The sequence below is a fragment of the Vicia villosa genome, linkage group LG5, assembly GCF_029867415.1.
Source record: "Vicia villosa cultivar HV-30 ecotype Madison, WI linkage group LG5, Vvil1.0, whole genome shotgun sequence".
Classification (NCBI taxonomy): Eukaryota; Viridiplantae; Streptophyta; class Magnoliopsida; order Fabales; family Fabaceae; genus Vicia; species Vicia villosa.
In genome coordinates, this window is record NC_081184.1 from 142,889,839 (window position 1) to 142,904,001 (window position 14,163).

Below are 14,163 nucleotides of genomic sequence, written 5' to 3' on the forward strand. Positions count from 1 at the left end.
CCATGAGTCGTTTCACTGATGCATGTCTAGAACATAGTCTGGTTTCATGATTTACATTCCAACCTATCGCTTTAAACTGTTATTCACTTCACTCACTTACCTTGTTGCACTGCACTCACAACAATATTCATGTTCACCTTAGATAAGCACCTTAACAATAGAGTTGATAGATTGACGATTGGTCTCTGTGGTTCGATAATCTTATATATTACTTCGATAGGCTGTGCACTTGCAGTACTATATTTAGGCTATACGTTACAGACCCATCAGGATCATAAGTTGATTCCAACAGACAATGTCATTATTCTGCTAGAAAATTTAAAATGCTCGAAATGGTGGGAAAATGTCGTAATACGGTGAATCGAATCTACGTTATGACAATGCAAAATAAACCTATAAGGTTAACACTCCAACATCTAAGTAAGTATCAATGTTTTTGGTGGAGTGATCAAAGTTGATGATTAAACTTCTACCTTTTTAACGGTTGAGCCAAAACACTTCTTAGTCTAAATTTTTTCAAATAATATAAACATAACATAATTCTAAGAAAAACGTATTCATTTAGTTTGTGCTCCATCACAGTCCATACAACAAATTATCTTGAAAATTAAAACCCACTACTTGAGAAAATAATATAAGATGGTGACTAATAACCAAGGTATTCAATTTATTAATTGAACATTATACAAACCATATTGAACTATGGTTGACACAACAAATCTTATTATCTATTATTCATTAGCATCAAATATCAGTTGGATTCATCAGAAGAGGTTCGCCAAGCTACGAAACTGTCAAGTGTGTGAGCATCAACTCTTCGAGTCTTTTGTGTGAGCATCAACTCTTCGAGTCTTTTCTTGACTCCTCTTTTCCTAAAAGCTCATCAGTAGGACTCACTGTTTTGTCTCCTCTTGGATTCACAAAGAAAGTCAAGGACTTCCTCTCCACCTTGTTGCTAACAAAAACCCTATGGAGACAACTCTTGTACAATCCATTGGTCAATGCCTAAAACAAACAACAAACACATAATTAATAAGTTTACATACATAAAATGTATAACCGGTTTTCTTGTAGTCAAGGAAATACATAAAATTTATATTTTGTTGGACTATCAGATCCTGATTGAACGGTCACTTATATCTCGAATACCTCGAATGTGTAAATGCGTGTTACTTTCAACTATGAAAATATAATGATGTGATATAATATTGCGTACCATGAAAGTGTCACATATGTTGATGACAAGGGTGTTAGGTTTTGGTGGAATAACAAGCCATTTGTTGTCAGCAAAAACTTCTAACCCTCCAACTTGATCTTGAAGGAGAAGAGTGAGAGAGATTGGATCACAATGAGGGCCATTTCCAAGTGCACCACTAAGGTTTGCACTGCAAGGTGGATAAAAGTTGCATCTCATCTTTTGTACCCCAAAATTTGTCCACACTTTTTAGTGACAAAAATTTTCAAAACTATTTCAAAAAATTGGATTTTATAAAATCTCGGGTTCATTTACATTGACATCCTGAATTTTATAAATATTCGATTTAAAGTCTATTTTAAAATATAGTAGTCTACTCTTAAACTGTTATATTTTAATATAGAAGAATGCTTGCCTATGCTTCATAGACTTTCAATTGACTTTTTATTTCAAATAAATAACATAGCATAATTGGTAATAATGAAAGGCTTGCAAACAGAAGGTCATGGGTATGAATCCTGTCGGGTGCACTTTGTTAGTTTTTAAACTAATTTTAATCTTCTTTTTTTGCACCTGGACACGGTCCATGGGCCTTTGGGTTGGATCATTTCCTTATTTAGGATTGGTCTTGACCTAATTTCACTCCATAAATAGAGCATTCCACACTCTTTCCTTTAACGATAACCAACAATTCACCGCAATTTCAATTCACACTTCTACCATTTTTTAAAACTTTTTCACACTCTCTTTCAAAACTTCTTTTGTTCAAACCTTGTTTGGCCGATGATTTTCATATGAGGCCCCATATTTTTTTCATTTTTTTATGTCGATTTTAATTTATTTATCGTTTACCATATGATCTTAAACTGATGTTTTTACTTTTACTATAACAAATTACACAAAATTTTCAGATCCACCGGTCAATTATTCGTCAATAGGCACTTGTGATGCCCGCCCCGCAAAAGCCGCGAAAAAACGGGGCGGGGCGAGACGGACTTTTTTAAGAGTGTGGGTCTAAAACCTTGTCCCGCCCCGCAAAAGAGTGAGGGCGGGGCGGGGAAAGCCCGCGGGCATTCGTCTTTTTAGGCCTAAAAATAGTAAAATTCTATGAAAGAACAAATGCCCACAAAAAAACGGGGCGGATACCTTAAAGAGAGCGGACCTAAAACCTTGTCCCGTCCTGCGAAAAAGTGCAGGTAAAACGGGTTTTCTCCGCAGGCCGGGCCCGTTTTGCCACCCTACTTGTGATACACACTAATATATATATATATAATGTTGTTATTTCTACATTTGATTTGTATATACAATCATGCTATTTTTTTTCTACCGTCACTTTATACATCTAACATTTGTAAAAAGTTTTTTTCTTTATAATATGATTATGTATGCTAATTGTATTGATATAGAATTTTATTATAATAATTATAATAGTTTTGTTTGGTATGTAAATATATGTTCATTATAGTGTGTATCACATAACAGAGGGATCTTGGTAGAAAAGAAGACGAAACTGAATTGGATCCAGAAACACAATTCACCATAATCCAATCAACAACAACACCATGACAAATTTATCATAACTTGCAGATCTAATCATCATCACCATCCTTCACGAACATCACTCAACTATCATCACCATCGTTTATATAAATTTACATCATTAACATTTTTCATCAATTACTTCCAAACAATCTTAAATTCCACCACAATTTCACAACAGCCAAATAATAACATCGTCATCATTCACTTTTTAACCATTAATTAAACTAACACAATAAACCTGTAAAGATTAACACTGAAATAGATTTTCTTAATACTAACAATTTTGTATCAATATATGTGTATAACAGTATTTTGCAGGAGAAAGGAATCGATTTAAAGTCTTAACGCAGCAACAATAGAATGCATCAACCCCTTCATCACCTCAACAGCCGCATAACACCGCCAAGAGCCACCAATCGCGAACAGCTTAGCACCGCCGCACACGAGTCTGTATGCCGCCCAATCACGCCGATGCAACCTCCCTCCGGTCAGGTATTCATTCCATTCGAACTTGTTGCTATTGCTTCACTTTTGTGTTTGATATAAGAGCAGAATGAGTAGTTGTTTGTTTTGCCCATGGTTTACGTGTTTGTCCAGTGTTATAAATATTGATGATGTGTTGATTGTTTATGATGATGAAACTTGCCTGAATATATGTTGATGTTGGGTGAATATTATACTGTTGATGTTCTATCGTTTATGAACTAATAACACTGTTTAATTGTGAATGAGACTCACCCTTACTGTTGATCATTTTTCAGATTGAAGTGTAGCGGCCTGATTTTGGTGAGGATAGCTGATAAGCTAGTTCATTAGTTCGAGTCGGTGTCATGCTCTGATAATTGTAACACTGGGGAACGTTAGCTTAGGGTTCATGTTTTAATGACTCTATCTTTATGATCTTGGTTTTATTTTGGGATGTAGTATTAAAGATGTTATACTCAACCGAATGTTGGATTTCCGCTGTGCTGACATGAGATTATTTTATGAGTTATGATGAATTATGTTGAATTTCCTCAGTGAATGCATGTCAATGACGTATGATGTTTGTTTTTAAATTGAATTGTGGCACTCTTGTTTCATGTACTCTAAAATATTTATTTAATTGCCGCGGGGTTTAGAAGGGTGTTACACCTTCCCTTTTCATAACTTACCCCCCGAACCCTTTTTCTCAAAAGGTCTTTCCTGTACTTTTATACCTTTCCTAATTGGACAAAATAAAAGTCGGTGGCGACTCTTGCTCACCGCAACATTCGTTTGCGAAAATAAAGTCAGTTCTCCCATCGAGTTACATCATCATTGACACATCATCTTCGAAAAAGCTTTGATAATGGTTCCGATCCACACCCAGACTAATAACCAATAGCTCAAAAAGCACCTTGGTTAACTCATTCATTGCATCACAATATTTCAGATATACCAACATATTCAAAAATCAAAATATAAACAATGAGCCTATTTTTCAAAAAACACAAAATATAGAACTTGATGGAGTGAGGTTCATAGTTCTTACCCAGTTTGTTGAAACTTTTGCCCTAAGAGATAATCAACAACGTCAATAACCTGAGTCTCATTTTTGTTGTTGTGATTGTACATGAAAGTGAATGTCTCTTTCCATGGAAAAACAGTAGTATACCTCTCTGCATGAGCAACTGATAAACCAGAATCTTTCGCTATAGCTTTGATTTTCTCGTCCAACGGAAGCTTGAAAATGTTGCCGGTTTCTTGAAGAACAAGATCGTTGAAATCTATGTCCACACCAATGATAGTGACTTCAAAGGCCCCATGTTTTATGCATGCCTCTCTCACAATCTCTGCAGCTTTGGACATTGCAGATTCATCATTCTTGATGAGGCCAATGTCAATGAGTGGTAGTTCAATGATTTCTCCACTGCTTTTGACCTAATTCTCAGTTGGCCAAATGAACTCTTTTGGTACTTTTCCTTCTTTTGTCAGTGAAGTGAAGTCGAAAAATTCGACCTTGTTTTCACCTTTCTGGTTGTCATACCCCAAAATTTGCCCATACTTTTTCTCTTATTCAAACTCAAATCAAGGCACAATGCTCGAAGACACCCCCTCCTAAACAAAGACTCAAGGGACTAGGGTTTTTGTTGTTCTGAATAAAATCAATGGATCCAAAGCTACAAGGCATCTCATATGGTTTGTGATATTCCAAACTACCCCCATGACAAAATTGAGGACTCAATTCAAAGAGTTGGTCACTCAATTACTCAGAAAGTCAACAGTCGACTGATTTGTCCTAAAAGTCAACTGTGGTCAAAGTACAGTCAAAACTCCTGATTTTTTGTCAACATCCTTATTTTGAAGTATCATTCACCATTTGATCAAGAATTGATCATGTTTCATCAAGGAAAGATCAGAAATCAACAAATTCAAAAGTTTCTAAATTAGGGTTTTCATAGGAGAAAGTCAACTGAACTTTGACCAGCCATAACTTCCACATGGAACATCAGAAATTTCCCATCCAAAGCTCATTTTGAAGGAAATTGAATTCTATACAACTTTGTCTCTCACATGCCAAGTCTAAAAATGCTTCATTTGAGAGATATGGAGCAAAAGATTATAGGTCCTTTTTGAAAGTCAACCAAAAGCAGTTTTTTGTTAAAGCCAATGTCACCAAGATAATTTCTCCAAATGGGAAAAAGCTTGTAGAGGACATCTTGAGGTTTCCAAAAAGTCCTATAACTCCTCCATATCTTAAAAATTGAGGGAGATATGCCTTGTCAAAGTTGGACAATTTTTGAAGAAAAAATGTGAAGTAATGGGCTCCAAAATGAATCTTTTTGCAAAAGGACCCAATCTTTTTTTATTCAATCTTGTTCCCCAAGCCATCAAAGATACTCAATCTCCAAGCCACGAAAATATGATTAAAATTTGATTTTATTTCATTAAAATCATGGATTTAATCAATATTTGGAAGAAGAATTGAAAAGATTTGATTTTTTCTTAGTTCCAATCACATTCAATCATCAAATCACACTTTATATGATACAAATTTCGTGCACAAGGAGATTGGTAAAAAAGGATTGAAATTTGGCCATAATTAGAAAGATTTCTTCCATAATTTCAATCAAATTTCCCAAACATCAAATATCAAGATTCAATTGGATTTGTCACAATTTTGTTGCCCTAAGTCCATCTCATATATATATGCAAGCTAGAAAAACCTAAAATTCACGAATTCTGCAGCCAAAGAACCCTAAACCAAGTATCAAAAGTGGAGAAAATCTCAAACTCGGATTCTGAATTGCAGCCATTCTCCAGACAATTTGAGGATCGATTTGCATTCCTGGGAAGTTGCTGAAGCTTTTGGGACACTTGCACGCCATCAACACCCCCAGAATCATCTCCTTCAAGCCACGGTTTGTACCAATTTAAATTCGATCGATTATCCTCATTCATGCATCATAAACTGTTTTTAATGATATATTTGTGTTCATATGAATGAATATGATGTTTCTGAATCATCTATTGGATGTTTAAGGACCTGTACCATGGTATGCCATAGTTAGGGTTTCCAAGTTTTTTTAGGGCTTTCTGTTTGCAGGAAAATTAGGGCAAATTAGAGCCATGTTCGTGTTCGTGAGGCTTGGACGATCTCATCCATGGCCTCGCGAAGAATTTATATCATGGTTTGGATGTATTCGTAGGTCCATGTTTGTAGCTACGACTGTTGTCCGTAGGTAAAATTGTTTTGCATGTTTTAGACGACGGAGGAGGTTGAAGACGAAGACGTGTCTTCCCTCCATTCGTTGATTTCGCGCGCGCAAAAGGTTTCAAAATATCTCTGGGCTTGGTGCATTATGACCCACACTGGTACCATGCGCCTTCAGTTCCCAGCCATTGGATCATTCTCCAATCTTAATCCAACGCATGCCATAGCGCAACCACACCATGGACCTTCAGCGCGCATCACACCAGATCATAAGTTAAGTGTTTTTGCAATTTTTTTTATTTTTTATTACACAATTCTTTTTTTTTATATTATTTATATATATATTTATTATGTTTAATATTTTATGTATATATATACAAATCTTTTAAAATTCTATATTTCTTATATATATACAAATATTGTCTAAAATTCTTCTTAAAACATAATAAATAAATATCTATTTATTTATTTTGTATTATTAAGTAATTTTTATTATTATTAAATTGATTTTGATTTATTTAAATTATTTGTAAAAATTAAGCAATTTTTTTTATTACTCAATTAAAAATAAACATTAAGGTCATATATTTAATCGAAACTTGTTTTTTCATCGATTTAATTAATTAGGTTGAAAAACTAATAATTAATTAAATTGATTATTTATTCTGTTATTTCTATTTAATTCGTACCCTAATCAGGGTTTGCGGAGATCACTCCTACACTGAAAACGTTTTCCTTGCGCAGTTTTTTCAAGGTTAGCACCAGGATTTCCTCCGACTACGAGCCATGTCAGATCAAAGCTAAGTCCCTGATTCTATTTTTCTAATTTAAATATTTATTTTTGCCCTTTTAATTTAATTATTTATTTTTGCCTTTCTGATTTTATTTTGTTTATTATTTTCAATATCAATGAACTGGCCATACACTCACCCCTTTGTGTTTGTTTTTCCTTTTCCAATTTTTTCAGGGTTAGCCAACCGTCAAAGCTCAATTAGTCGGTAACCCTAAAACTTAATTTGTTTTTAATTTTTAATTATTACTTATGTCAAACCTCCTTGCTCTGGTGGGGTTTTTATTATTGCCTTTTCCCCTTCCCCATGTTTTATCATGTAACTACTTCGAGGTTGTATTGTTTGGCCTTGAAGGCACTTAAAACTGCATTATATTACTGCGTGGTTAGTAATTTAGGGAGTGCAACCTTGAACTGAATATAGAATCACTTAATTACAAGATAACTTAGTTTGAATCTGATCACGTGATTGTTGCACCCACACACCTTTTATGGTACCCCTCTTGTTGCCTGTTGCCTGTTGCCTTGTGTTTTAATGCAGAATAGCCAAGTCTCTCGAATACGAGGATACCTCAGCAATGTTGCCCTCAGTTCATTCAGATCATAAGTCCCTAATGATGCTGCCTTCGATTCGCTAATATGATCTCGTCCCTCGAAGTTGCCTACGAAGTGCTGAGGTATCCTCCGGTTGCCTAAAAGTAAATGGCTATTCTGATCCTTCCCTTAGACTACTTGCCCCTCTATGGCAGGGACAGTCTTGTGGCGAACGATAATTCGACGACCCTTCAACCTCCAAATAAAAGGACTTCCCTACCCTCCTATGGTATGGATAGCCCTGAAAGGCTAAAAGAATATTTTCATCTAACCAGGTAATTTGCCCCTAATTGCTTTGCTCTGGTTTAAAAATCTTTTTATTACACTTCTTCTTAAAAAACTTCAATAAGGCTACGCTCATTTACGAGCTAAAGTCCTTGTTTCTTCTTCTTCTACATTTCTAAACTTTTGGTTTCTGAAAGAGCAAAGCAATTAAGAGCCCATGGAAAACCATGGATGCAAAGGGTGCCTTACACCTTCCCTTTGTATAAATTACCCCCCGAACTCAGTTTTTATTTAAAAGGTTTTTCCTGTTCTTTTAGCCTTTTTGTTAATTTGGATAAAATAAAAGTCGGTGGCGACTCTTGCTTACCGCGACATTTCGATAAAGTCAGTTCACCATATTACAATGGTCCTTTGGTGGAGGGCAAAAAGGAAGGCTAGGCCTAGGAGTGGTGATTGCTGCCATTGGGATAGGTTCAGAAAGGTTTGCAAAGTAGTGATAGTTTTGATGTAAGTTGAAATCACAAGAGCAAGAGCAAGTTATATAAATAATTTGTATGGATGCATGAAGGGACTGATTCAGGTATTGTTTTTCTAAGAAATGTTGAATGAAATGAATGATTCTTTAATTATAGAAGTTTACTTTGAAAAAATTTGTAAATTTAATGGATATGAACAACATTGATAATTCAACTAATCTTCAAAATAGTTAATTCATTGAAAAAAATAGTATTTCAATGGATATAACGGTTACATTTAATGTCATATTTAAAAACATCTATTCAAATTTGATCTGAAAACAATGTAATTTTGATATAAATATATTATGAATAACTTTATATGAATTTTTAAATATTTATTTAATAAATATCAATAATACTACTAACTGTATTCAGAGAATGAACTTTACATTGTATCATGTTGAACTAATTTAAAATTTCATGGTTATCTTATTGAGACTATATTATTTCGCAATAAAAATTCAAAGAAGAGACAAATTTACAAATAAAATAAGAAATAAATAATTATAACAATATTCCCTTTTTAATAATAATTATTTTCTCCTTTCCAGTTTTAAAATTAATAATAATAATTTAAATTTTAAAAACAAATAAACAATTATATTTTTATAAAAAAAAAATATAAGAGTTAATATCATTTTTGCACCCTATCATACAATATGTCAATTTTGGTTTACATCCCTATATTTATTTATTTTTTGTAAAAGTAGCATTATTATTAAAAGATTATGTCATTTTGGACCTAGACAAGAAATGACAAACCTCAAGCAAAAAAATATGATATAGGTACTCAAATAAAAAAAACTTACAAGGACGAAAATCAAAAACTCCCTAACTTACAAGGACCAAAAATGCATTTAAACCTTTAATTTATATATATAAACAAATAGTCTGGTTACAAATGGAGAGTTGAAACTCATTTTGGATCGGTGGTCTACCGTCTCTATAGGTCAGACTTGTATAGTAAATTTTGAGCTCATATTACAACATAATTTTTTAAACTCGATTCTATAAAACCTGATACTTGTTAGAAACAGTCCATTTAAATTCGAGCAGACCATTTTATCATCTCTAATTGAGATTTTTGTTATATCAATTCAAATACAAATAATAAAATCAAAAACTCAAGCAAAAAAATAAGATATAGGAACTCAAACAAAAAAGTTTACTGGAACAAAAATCAAAAACTCGTTAACTTATAGGGACCAAAAGTGCATATAAGTCAAAATTAAAATAGAATTCTTATAATATTTATTATAAATATGGTAAAAAATATATTATTTTAAGTATAATACATTTTTAAATATTATATTATTTTTTAGAAATATTATAATATAATTTTACATATCTGTATTAATTGTATAAAACAATATTCAAATATTTAACGTAAGAGAAACTAATAGAATCCGAAGAAATTTTGAAAGAAAACACAAAATAATTAAATATTAATTTAATTTAATTAATGTATGTCGACAAAAAGATTGAATAGATTTGAGATAAAATTTAGTGAGGTGAAAAAGTCAGTGTGTTGTTTTAAAGTGAGAAAATATAAATATCAATTTAACTTTTTTAAATTTATAGTTATGCGGGCCTAGGGGTGGAAGTAGGTCAGGCCGATAACAGGGACCTATAGCCTAGCCTATATAGGTTCAGGCCAGGCCACACATTATTTTTAAATAGAAAAAGCCTAGGCTTTTTTATAAGTCTATTTAGTTAAAAAGGCTAGGTCCCAAGCCCTACAAAAAGCCTTTTAAGCCTATAAAGTCGGCCTATTTAAATAAATATGAATACTTTTTTTATTATCATTATGTTATGTTTTGTACTTTGAATTAAAATACATTAATAAAACTTAGTTATCTTGAAGAACTTGTGAAAATAAGATGAAAACACTTGATGAACATTGTTCTCATGAGTTCTTTTAGTTAGTTAGTATATTTAAAAATTCTTTTAGTTGCTTATTTATATATTTCTAAAATAAATAGGCTTTTATGTAGGCTAACAGGCTAACCAGGGCTTCAAAAAGGTCAGGCTTAGACCTAAAAAATAAGCCTACGACGGGCTACAGGCCAGGCTTAGGCTTCAGTTTTTTTGACAGGTCAGACTTAGGCTTGACAAAGCCTAGTTCGGCCCAGCCTATTCCACCCCTATGCGGGCCTAACAGCTACTCACGACCCATATGTAACAGTTTTTTAAGGTTGGACTAAAAAAATTTAAGGCCTAAGTATTATAATTTGTCGGATTTAAGACATCGACTTATATGAACTAGCTCATTGTGACACCTACACTCTTAATAAACACACACGCACACCCTCACTCACTTTAATCTTTCTGAAAGATTTCCATCTCTTCTCAGCGGATACTTGTTGCAAACGGATTTTTACCCATGCGATTCCAATTCATTTGCATTGTCGCATTTTATTCGATTATTCTTTATGTTTACTAACCATTAATCCAAAATTGCAAAAAAATATGTCTTGTTTCTCTTTTATTTTTGTTACACAAGGACTGAATTAAGGATATCAAAATTTGCGAAGTGATTCGAAGCGGTTCGATCTAAAAAGTCAATGTTTTGAGTTCTTTTCTAGTCGAGGTTTAAGGTTTCATTCTCCCAGTATCGTTTTATGATTCTATATTAAATTTTGATTTTAATTTTAATTCAAAAAAGAAATATCCTTCTTAATTTGAATTATGGTTAAAATTAAACCTAATATTTTAATATAAAATCATCTCTTTTTATTACTTTTATTTTACTATTTTTTTTATTTTTTTTTATTATTATCACTTTTTTTCCTTTATTATTAGTACTATCTCTATCTCCAATAAAATGGTTGTATGATTTCTATTATTACTATTTTCCTTTATGATGAATAAAATAGGTGCAAAAGAAGCAAGAAAGTCACATTTCCAGTCAAGGTGTCATACCCCAAAATTTTCCCACCACATTTTTATACTCAAGTTCATTTGAATATCAAAAGTCCAGGACTTGACTGAATGTACATTATCCTAAAACGTCAACCCTCAAACTAGGGTTTTGATCTTCTTAAAGTAAAATCAGTTTCTGATAACTTCAAGTGAACTCCATGGCCTCTCAGATGTTTCAAAGAACCTCTATGCCAAAATCCAAGCTTCAATTCCCAAGATTACTCAGTCAACTGCTCAGATAGTCAACAATCGACTAGTTTGACCTAAAAGTCAACTATGGTCAAAGTACAGTCCAAAGTCCTGATTTTTTGTCAACATCCTTATTTTGAAGTATCATTCATCATTTGATCAAGGATTGATCATGATTCATCAAGGAAAGTTCACAAATCAATAAAACCTAAAGTTTCTAAATTAGGGTTTTTGACCTAAAGTCAACTGAACTTTGACCAGCCATAACTTTCACATGGAACATCAGAAATTTTCCATCCAAAGCTTAATTTGAAGGAAATTGAATTCTCTACAGCTTTGTCTCTCACATGACAAGTCTAAAAATGCTTCATTTGAGAGATATGGATCAAAAGATTATAGGTCCTTTTTGAAAGTCAACCAAAAGCAGTTTTTTGTCAAAGCTCATATCATCAAGATAAAATTCCCAAATGAAAAAAAGCTTCCAAAGTGGCTTGTAGAGGACATCTTGAGGTTTCCAAAAAGTTCTAAAACTCCTCCATATCTTAAAAATTGAGGAAGATATGCCTTGTCAAAGTTGGACAATTTTAAGGGGAAAATGTGAAACAAAAGTGATTCAAAATGGATTTTATTGCAAACAAGTCCAATCTTTTTTGGCCCAATCTTGATCCTCAAGTTATCCAAGACTCCAAATATTATTGCCACGAATTTTTGAATTTTATTTTGATTTAATATGAATTATTAATCATTTAAAAGTGAAAAATAGTTTATGTAAATTATGTAAAAATCAAATATTTGATTTGGAGGCATATAGGAATCAAATCTAATCATCATTTATGCCATATTTCCAATTCAAATTCGTGCACATGGTGATTGGAGTAGATTGAAGCAAATAAGGCCAAGTTTAGAAACATTTTCAATCAAATTTCTTAAGATTGCAATGATTGGATTCAAGGAGATTTGTTCAAATTTGTTAACCTAATCTCATCTAATATATAAGTCTAACCATGCCAGACCACAAGGGGACGAAAATCTGCAAGCAAGAACCCTAATTGAACTCTTCAAAATCCAAAGAAAAAGTCAAAATTGGATTCCATTTAGCAGCCACTTGCAAGCCAACTCGAGGATCCCAATACGTTCCTGAGACATCAGTGAAGGATTTCCAATTGTTCTCAAAAGCCAGAGCCCTCAGAATCGTGCCTAGTTCGTTACGGTTTGTTCACTTTTAGCCAAGTTCAATTCTCATGATTCATGCATCCTTAATATGTTTTGGACCTATATTCATGTTTATAATGGTGTTACGATGCGATCTAGATTGTTTGATTAAGTTTTGAGTGCAGGGAAGTCACGATACCATTATTAGGGTTCGTGTTCTTCAAGAATGGGGATTCTTGGTAGAGACAATTCCAGGCCCAATTAGTTGGTTCATTAGGTTCGCAAGAATAATTAGAGTCAATTTGGGTTGGTCTTATGCTTTTTGGTTGCGTTTTCATGCAGGTTTGAAGGTCGTGAGATTAGCTACGAAAAACTGGTCGCTGATTCGTAGCTAAATTATAGCTAAATTTCGTAGCGAATCAGGCCAAGGATGGAGGTTGAAGATGACTGCGTGGCAACGCGTGGTTGGCTGGTTTCAAACGTTTTTGGCACGCGAAGGGATTTGGGTGATAAAAGATCCGGTACTCCTCAGGCTTACGTGCACCATGCACCTCTGCACCACCGACCCTCAGATCACGCTGAAATCAAATCCTACGCTTCAGAGGTTGTGCATCTACCGTACACCTTCATAGAGTCGCCACACCAAATCCCAGCGTCAGGTTTTTATAATTTTTTTTTATTTTTATTTATTTTGTTTAATTTTAATTGTTTTTATTTTCTTTTTTAGCTAATCATTTTTTATTACTTTTTTTAATTCAATCTTTTTTCTCTTTTTCCATAAAAATATAATAAATGGTTTTTTTTATTTTAGTATAAATTTAGTTTTAATAATTAAATAATTAAATTAATTTAGTTTTAATAATTAAATAGTTAAATTGATTTAGTTTAATAATTAGAAAATTAATTTTAACTAATTAATTAAGGTTAATAATTAATATTTTAATTCATTAATTAGGTTTAATCATTAGGTTAGTTTAAATTAGGTTTAATAATTAGGTTAATTTAAATAGGTTAAATAATCAGGTTTAATTTAATCAGGATTAGTCGAAGTAAAATTAATTAGGTTAAAAACCAATAATTAATTTTTAGGGTTTGTCTAGCCTCGATTATTTTAGAAACCCTAGTAGCCATAGGAGTCTTAGGTAGGTGTCGTCCATTAACTATAGGTCTAGTTTTCTTGCCCCCCAAACCTTTTGGCCACTAATTTTTCAAACTGCCTTTCTTTTTTATTAACCTTGTTTTCAAACCTTGGTTCGATTCTTGCCAATTATTTTTTGCCTCTTTATTATTATTTCTTGATTGCCTTGCAGGGTTACAATATGTATTTTCTTGTGGTTTGCCCACGAGTTTATTTTTCTCT

The 14,163-nt window shown here is 32.9% G+C and overlaps 1 pseudogene; it reads right to left on the reverse strand.

The window, feature by feature from the left end:
- Window positions 1–751: 751 nt before the first annotated feature.
- Window positions 752–8,485, reverse strand: LOC131605640 (gibberellin 20 oxidase 2-like; annotated as a pseudogene).
- Between the last annotated feature and the right edge of the window lie 5,678 nt (window positions 8,486–14,163).